The sequence below is a fragment of the Zeus faber genome, assembly GCF_960531495.2.
Source record: "Zeus faber genome assembly, chromosome: 2".
In the NCBI taxonomy this organism is placed as follows: domain Eukaryota; kingdom Metazoa; phylum Chordata; class Actinopteri; order Zeiformes; family Zeidae; genus Zeus; species Zeus faber.
The window spans coordinates 13621570-13630618 of record NC_137189.1 but is presented as its reverse complement, the minus strand read 5'-3'; positions in this window follow the sequence as shown (position 1 = coordinate 13630618).

The following is a 9049-nucleotide window of genomic DNA, read 5'->3' as shown; positions in this document are numbered from 1 at the left end:
GTCATGTGACGCACTACAGGGTATACCTTTTTTTCCACCATTCTCTGGCAGTAGGAGGCACTATCGGATCAGCAATCAGTACTGGCCTAAGAACATTTAAAATAACAATAAATGGACAACCACGTGCTGCAGAAGTTTAATGCATCATAGAAATATCAATATACTCATTGGCAAATGACTACAAACAACAATGATATTGAAAATGAGAGTGCAATAAAAGACTGGGTCCTGCTGTGTTACTAAGGCTGCACTACAGCTTCTATTCACAGGTGCGATCCCGCTACTGAGCGGCACGGGGGCTTTAACCTGCTCCGTTTCCGACCTTGGCCAGTGCACCCCTCCTTAGACAACCTGGAGGTCCCGGGATCCCCCAGAAACACCATGTTGATACCGAGCTTAGCGCGGACACCCGATCGACACAGAACACTGCAGCTCAGAACTCCCGAGCTCAAACCATCCACCAGTCTCAGCCTCCCAGGAACTTGGATTACAGGCACACGCCACTGCACCCGGCGAGAGAAAAGGGAACTTAAAGGGCTCTTGTCTACTCATTCATGACATCATCAGGTTAAACCATTTACCTATTGGTGGTGCAATCTGGGGACCTAATCAAAAGGTCAGGTGAAGAAATACAAACTTACTGTTGTGCGGTTAAATTAGACAGGAGTGTGTTGGCTTTTGTTGGTTGACCCAACCGCGCTTCAAACTCTGAAAGAATTCATGTAGTAAATATGCAACTTTGTAAACCATTAACTGAGCTTACCAACTACAGTATCTTATCACATCTGTTTTTGACAACAGGATGTAGCCGGCACATGAATAAATACATTTTAGTATATTTTTCACATTCGTCGATGGCCAACTTGCACCACCAACTGGTCATGTGACGAACTACAGGGTATACCTTTTTTTCCACCATTCTCTGGCAGTAGGAGGCACTATCGGATCAGCAATCAGTACTGGCCTAAGAACATTTAAAATAACAATAAATGGACAACCACGTGCTGCAGAAGTTTAATGCATCATAGAAATATCAATATATTCATTGGCAAATGACTACAAACAACAATGACATTGAAAATGAGAGTGCGATAAAAGACTGGGTCCTGCTGTGTTACTAAGGCTGCACTACAGCATCTATTCACAGGTGCGATCCCGCTACTGAGCGGCACGGGGGCTTTAACCTGCTCCGTTTCCGACCTTGGCCAGTGCACCCCTCCTTAGACAACCTGGAGGTCCCGGGATCCCCCAGAAACACCATGTTGATACCGAGCTTAGCGCGGACACCCGATCGACACAGAACACTGCAGCTCAGAACTCCCGAGCTCAAACCATCCACCAGTCTCAGCCTCCCAGGAACTTGGATTACAGGCACACGCCACTGCACCCGGCGAGAGAAAAGGGAACTTAAAGGGCTCTTGTCTACTCATTCATGACATCATCAGGTTAAACCATTTACCTATTGGTGGTGCAATCTGGGGACCTAATCAAAAGGTCAGGTGAAGAAATACAAACTTACTGTTGTGCGGTTAAATTAGACAGGAGTGTGTTGGCTTTTGTTGGTTGACCCAACCGCGCTTCAAACTCTGAAAGAATTCATGTAGTAAATATGCAACTTTGTAAACCATTAACTGAGCTTACCAACTACAGTATCTTATCACATCTGTTTTTGACAACAGGATGTAGCCGGCACATGAATAAATACATTTTAGTATATTTTTCACATTCGTCGATGGCCAACTTGCACCACCAACTGGTCATGTGACGAACTACAGGGTATACCTTTTTTTGCACCATTCTCTGGCAGTAGGAGGCACTATCGGATCAGCAATCAGTACTGGCCTAAGAACATTTAAAATAACAATAAATGGACAACCACGTGCTGCAGAAGTTTAATGCATCATAGAAATATCAATATATTCATTGGCAAATGACTACAAACAACAATGACATTGAAAATGAGAGTGCGATAAAAGACTGGGTCCTGCTGTGTTACTAAGGCTGCACTACAGCATCTATTCACAGGTGCGATCCCGCTACTGAGCGGCACGGGGGCTTTAACCTGCTCCGTTTCCGACCTGGGCCCGTCCACCCCTCCTTAGACAACCTGGAGGTCCCGGGATCCCCCAGAAACACCATGTTGATACCGAGCTTAGCACGGACACCCGATCGACACAGAACACTGCAGCTCAGAACTCCCGAGCTCAAACCATCCTCCAGTCTCAGCCTCCCAGGAACTTGGATTACAGGCACACGCCACTGCACCCGGCGAGAGAAAAGGGAACTTAAAGGGCTCTTGTCTACTCATTCATGACATCATCAGGTTAAACCATTTACCTATTGGTGGTGCAATCTGGGGACCTAATCAAAAGGTCAGGTGAAGAAATACAAACTTACTGTTGTGCGGTTAAATTAGACAGGAGTGTGTTGGCTTTTGTTGGTTGACCCAACTGCGCTTCAAACTCTGAAAGAATTCATGTAGTAAATATGCAACTTTGTAAACCATTAACTGAGCTTACCAACTACAGTATCTTATCACATCTGTTTTTGACAACAGGATGTAGCCGGCACATGAATAAATACATTTTAGTATATTTTTCACATTCGTCGATGGCCAACTGGCACCACCAACTGGTCATGTGACGAACTACAGGGTATACATTTTTTTCCACCATTCTCTGGCAGTAGGAGGCACTATCGGATCAGCAATCAGTACTGGCCTAAGAACATTTAAAATAACAATAAATGGACAACCACGTGCTGCAGAAGTTTAATGCATCATAGAAATATCAATATACTCATTGGCAAATGACTACGAACAACAATGATATTGAAAATGAGAGTGCAATAAAAGACTGGGTCCTGCTGTGTTACTAAGGCTGCACTACAGCTTCTATTCACAGGTGCGATCCCGCTACTGAGCGGCACGGGGACTTTAACCTGCTCCGTTTCCGACCTGGGCCCGTCCACCCCTCCTTAGACAACCTGGAGGTGCCGGGATCCCCCAGAAACACCATGTTGATACCGAGCTTAGCGCGGACACCCGATCGACACAGAACACTGCAGCTCAGAACTCCCGAGCTCAAACCATCCACCAGTCTCAGCCTCACAGGAACTTGGATTACAGGCACACGCCACTGCACCCGGCGAGAGAAAAGGGAACTTAAAGGGCTCTTGTCTACTCATTCATGACATCATCAGGTTAAACCATTTCCCTATTGGTGGTGCAATCTGGGGACCTAATCAAAAGGTCAGGTGAAGAAATACAAACTTACTGTTGTGCGGTTAAATTAGACAGGAGTGTGTTGGCTTTTGTTGGATGACCCAACCGCGCTTCAAACTCTGAAAGAATTCATGTAGTAAATATGCAACTTTGTAAACCATTAACTGAGCTTACCAACTACAGTATCTTATCACATCTGTTTTTGACAACAGGATGTAGCCGGCACATGAATAAATACATTTTAGTATATTTTTCACATTCGTCGATGGCCAACTTGCACCACCAACTGGTCATGTGACGAACTACAGGGTATACCTTTTTTTCCACCATTCTCTGGCAGTAGGAGGCACTATCGGATCAGCAATCAGTACTGGCCTAAGAACATTTAAAATAACAATAAATGGACAACCACGTGCTGCAGAAGTTTAATGCATCATAGAAATATCAATATACTCATTGGCAAATGACTACAAACAACAATGATATTGAAAATGAGAGTGCAATAAAAGACTGGGTCCTGCTGTGTTACTAAGGCTGCACTACAGCATCTATTCACAGGTGCGATCCCGCTACTGAGCGGCACGGGGACTTTAACCTGCTCCGTTTCCGGCCTGGGCCCGTCCACCCCTCCTTAGACAACCTGGAGGTCCCGGGATCCCCCAGAAACACCATGTTGATACCGAGCTTAGCGCGGACACCCGATCGACACAGAACACTGCAGCTCAGAACTCCCGAGCTCAAACCATCCACCAGTCTCAGCCTCCCAGGAACTTGGATTACAGGCACACGCCACTGCACCCGGCGAGAGAAAAGGGAACTTAAAGGGCTCTTGTCTACTCATTCATGACATCATCAGGTTAAACCATTTACCTATTGGTGGTGCAATCTGGGGACCTAATCAAAAGGTCAGGTGAAGAAATACAAACTTACTGTTGTGCGGTTAAATTAGACAGGAGTGTGTTGGCTTTTGTTGGTTGACCCAACCGCGCTTCAAACTCTGAAAGAATTCATGTAGTAAATATGCAACTTTGTAAACCATTAACTGAGCTTACCAACTACAGTATCTTATCACATCTGTTTTTGACAACAGGATGTAGCCGGCACATGAATAAATACATTTTAGTATATTTTTCACATTCGTCGATGGCCAACTTGCACCACCAACTGGTCATGTGACGAACTACAGGGTATACCTTTTTTTCCACCATTCTCTGGCAGTAGGAGGCACTATCGGATCAGCAATCAGTACTGGCCTAAGAACATTTAAAATAACAATAAATGGACAACCACGTGCTGCAGAAGTTTAATGCATCATAGAAATATCAATATATTCATTGGCAAATGACTACAAACAACAATGACATTGAAAATGAGAGTGCGATAAAAGACTGGGTCCTGCTGTGTTACTAAGGCTGCACTACAGCATCTATTCACAGGTGCGATCCCGCTACTGAGCGGCACGGGGGCTTTAACCTGCTCCGTTTCCGACCTTGGCCAGTGCACCCCTCCTTAGACAACCTGGAGGTCCCGGGATCCCCCAGAAACACCATGTTGATACCGAGCTTAGCGCGGACACCCGATCGACACAGAAGACTGCAGCTCAGAACTCCCGAGCTCAAACCATCCACCAGTCTCAGCCTCCCAGGAACTTGGATTACAGGCACACGCCACTGCACCCGGCGAGAGAAAAGGGAACTTAAAGGGCTCTTGTCTACTCATTCATGACATCATCAGGTTAAACCATTTACCTATTGGTGGTGCAATCTGGGGACCTAATCAAAAGGTCAGGTGAAGAAATACAAACTTACTGTTGTGCGGTTAAATTAGACAGGAGTGTGTTGGCTTTTGTTGGTTGACCCAACCGCGCTTCAAACTCTGAAAGAATTCATGTAGTAAATATGCAACTTTGTAAACCATTAACTGAGCTTACCAACTACAGTATCTTATCACATCTGTTTTTGACAACAGGATGTAGCCGGCACATGAATAAATACATTTTAGTATATTTTTCACATTCGTCGATGGCCAACTTGCACCACCAACTGGTCATGTGACGAACTACAGGGTATACCTTTTTTTCCACCATTCTCTGGCAGTAGGAGGCACTATCGGATCAGCAATCAGTACTGGCCTAAGAACATTTAAAATAACAATAAATGGACAACCACGTGCTGCAGAAGTTTAATGCATCATAGAAATATCAATATATTCATTGGCAAATGACTACAAACAACAATGACATTGAAAATGAGAGTGCGATAAAAGACTGGGTCCTGCTGTGTTACTAAGGCTGCACTACAGCATCTATTCACAGGTGCGATCCCGCTACTGAGCGGCACGGGGGCTTTAACCTGCTCCGTTTCCGACCTGGGCCCGTCCACCCCTCCTTAGACAACCTGGAGGTCCCGGGATCCCCCAGAAACACCATGTTGATACCGAGCTTAGCGCGGACACCCGATCGACACAGAACACTGCAGCTCAGAACTCCCGAGCTCAAACCATCCTCCAGTCTCAGCCTCCCAGGAACTTGGATTACAGGCACACGCCACTGCACCCGGCGAGAGAAAAGGGAACTTAAAGGGCTCTTGTCTACTCATTCATGACATCATCAGGTTAAACCATTTACCTATTGGTGGTGCAATCTGGGGACCTAATCAAAAGGTCAGGTGAAGAAATACAAACTTACTGTTGTGCGGTTAAATTAGACAGGAGTGTGTTGGCTTTTGTTGGTTGACCCAACTGCGCTTCAAACTCTGAAAGAATTCATGTAGTAAATATGCAACTTTGTAAACCATTAGCTGAGCTTACCAACTACAGTATCTTATCACATCTGTTTTTGACAACAGGATGTAGCCGGCACATGAATAAATACATTTTAGTATATTTTTCACATTCGTCGATGGCCAACTGGCACCACCAACTGGTCATGTGACGAACTACAGGGTATACATTTTTTTCCACCATTCTCTGGCAGTAGGAGGCACTATCGGATCAGCAATCAGTACTGGCCTAAGAACATTTAAAATAACAATAAATGGACAACCACGTGCTGCAGAAGTTTAATGCATCATAGAAATATCAATATACTCATTGGCAAATGACTACGAACAACAATGATATTGAAAATGAGAGTGCAATAAAAGACTGGGTCCTGCTGTGTTACTAAGGCTGCACTACAGCTTCTATTCACAGGTGCGATCCCGCTACTGAGCGGCACGGGGACTTTAACCTGCTCCGTTTCCGACCTGGGCCCGTCCACCCCTCCTTAGACAACCTGGAGGTGCCGGGATCCCCCAGAAACACCATGTTGATACCGAGCTTAGCGCGGACACCCGATCGACACAGAACACTGCAGCTCAGAACTCCCGAGCTCAAACCATCCACCAGTCTCAGCCTCACAGGAACTTGGATTACAGGCACACGCCACTGCACCCGGCGAGAGAAAAGGGAACTTAAAGGGCTCTTGTCTACTCATTCATGACATCATCACGTTAAACCATTTCCCTATTGGTGGTGCAATCTGGGGACCTAATCAAAAGGTCAGGTGAAGAAATACAAACTTACTGTTGTGCGGTTAAATTAGACAGGAGTGTGTTGGCTTTTGTTGGATGACCCAACCGCGCTTCAAACTCTGAAAGAATTCATGTAGTAAATATGCAACTTTGTAAACCATTAACTGAGCTTACCAACTACAGTATCTTATCACATCTGTTTTTGACAACAGGATGTAGCCGGCACATGAATAAATACATTTTAGTATATTTTTCACATTCGTCGATGGCCAACTTGCACCACCAACTGGTCATGTGACGAACTACAGGGTATACCTTTTTTTCCACCATTCTCTGGCAGTAGGAGGCACTATCGGATCAGCAATCAGTACTGGCCTAAGAACATTTAAAATAACAATAAATGGACAACCACGTGCTGCAGAAGTTTAATGCATCATAGAAATATCAATATACTCATTGGCAAATGACTACAAACAACAATGATATTGAAAATGAGAGTGCAATAAAAGACTGGGTCCTGCTGTGTTACTAAGGGTGCACTACAGCATCTATTCACAGGTGCGATCCCGCTACTGAGCGGCACGGGGACTTTAACCTGCTCCGTTTCCGGCCTGGGCCCGTCCACCCCTCCTTAGACAACCTGGAGGTCCCGGGATCCCCCAGAAACACCATGTTGATACCGAGCTTAGCGCGGACACCCGATCGACACAGAACACTGCAGCTCAGAACTCCCGAGCTCAAACCATCCACCAGTCTCAGCCTCCCAGGAACTTGGATTACAGGCACACGCCACTGCACCCGGCGAGAGAAAAGGGAACTTAAAGGGCTCTTGTCTACTCATTCATGACATCATCAGGTTAAACCATTTACCTATTGGTGGTGCAATCTGGGGACCTAATCAAAAGGTCAGGTGAAGAAATACAAACTTACTGTTGTGCGGTTAAATTAGACAGGAGTGTGTTGGCTTTTGTTGGTTGACCCAACCGCGCTTCAAACTCTGAAAGAATTCATGTAGTAAATATGCAACTTTGTAAACCATTAACTGAGCTTACCAACTACAGTATCTTATCACATCTGTTTTTGACAACAGGATGTAGCCGGCACATGAATAAATACATTTTAGTATATTTTTCACATTCGTCGATGGCCAACTTGCACCACCAACTGGTCATGTGACGAACTACAGGGTATACCTTTTTTTGCACCATTCTCTGGCAGTAGGAGGCACTATCGGATCAGCAATCAGTACTGGCCTAAGAACATTTAAAATAACAATAAATGGACAACCACGTGCTGCAGAAGTTTAATGCATCATAGAAATATCAATATACTCATTGGCAAATGACTACAAACAACAATGACATTGAAAATGAGAGTGCGATAAAAGACTGGGTCCTGCTGTGTTACTAAGGCTGCACTACAGCATCTATTCACAGGTGCGATCCCGCTACTGAGCGGCACAGGGGCTTTAACCTGCTCCGTTTCCGACCTTGGCCAGTGCACCCCTCCTTAGACAACCTGGAGGTCCCGGGATCCCCCAGAAACACCATGTTGATACCGAGCTTAGCGCGGACACCCGATCGACACAGAACACTGCAGCTCAGAACTCCCGAGCTCAAACCATCCACCAGTCTCAGCCTCCCAGGAACTTGGATTACAGGCACACGCCACTGCACCCGGCGAGAGAAAAGGGAACTTAAAGGGCTCTTGTCTACTCATTCATGACATCATCAGGTTAAACCATTTACCTATTGGTGGTGCAATCTGGGGACCTAATCAAAAGGTCAGGTGAAGAAATACAAACTTACTGTTGTGCGGTTAAATTAGACAGGAGTGTGTTGGCTTTTGTTGGTTGACCCAACTGCGCTTCAAACTCTGAAAGAATTCATGTAGTAAATATGCAACTTTGTAAACCATTAACTGAGCTTACCAACTACAGTATCTTATCACATCTGTTTTTGACAACAGGATGTAGCCGGCACATGAATAAATACATTTTAGTATATTTTTCACATTCGTCGATGGCCAACTAGCACCACCAACTGGTCATGTGACGAACTACAGGGTATACCTTTTTTTCCACCATTCTCTGGCAGTAGGAGGCACTATCGGATCAGCAATCAGTACTGGCCTAAGAACATTTAAAATAACAATAAATGGACAACCACGTGCTGCAGAAGTTTAATGCATCATAGAAATATCAATATACTCATTGGCAAATGACTACATTCAACAAAGAAATTGAGTGTTTGGAAGACTGAGTCCTGCTCAGGCTGCACTACAGCTTCTCTTACCGGACGCGATCCCTTTACTG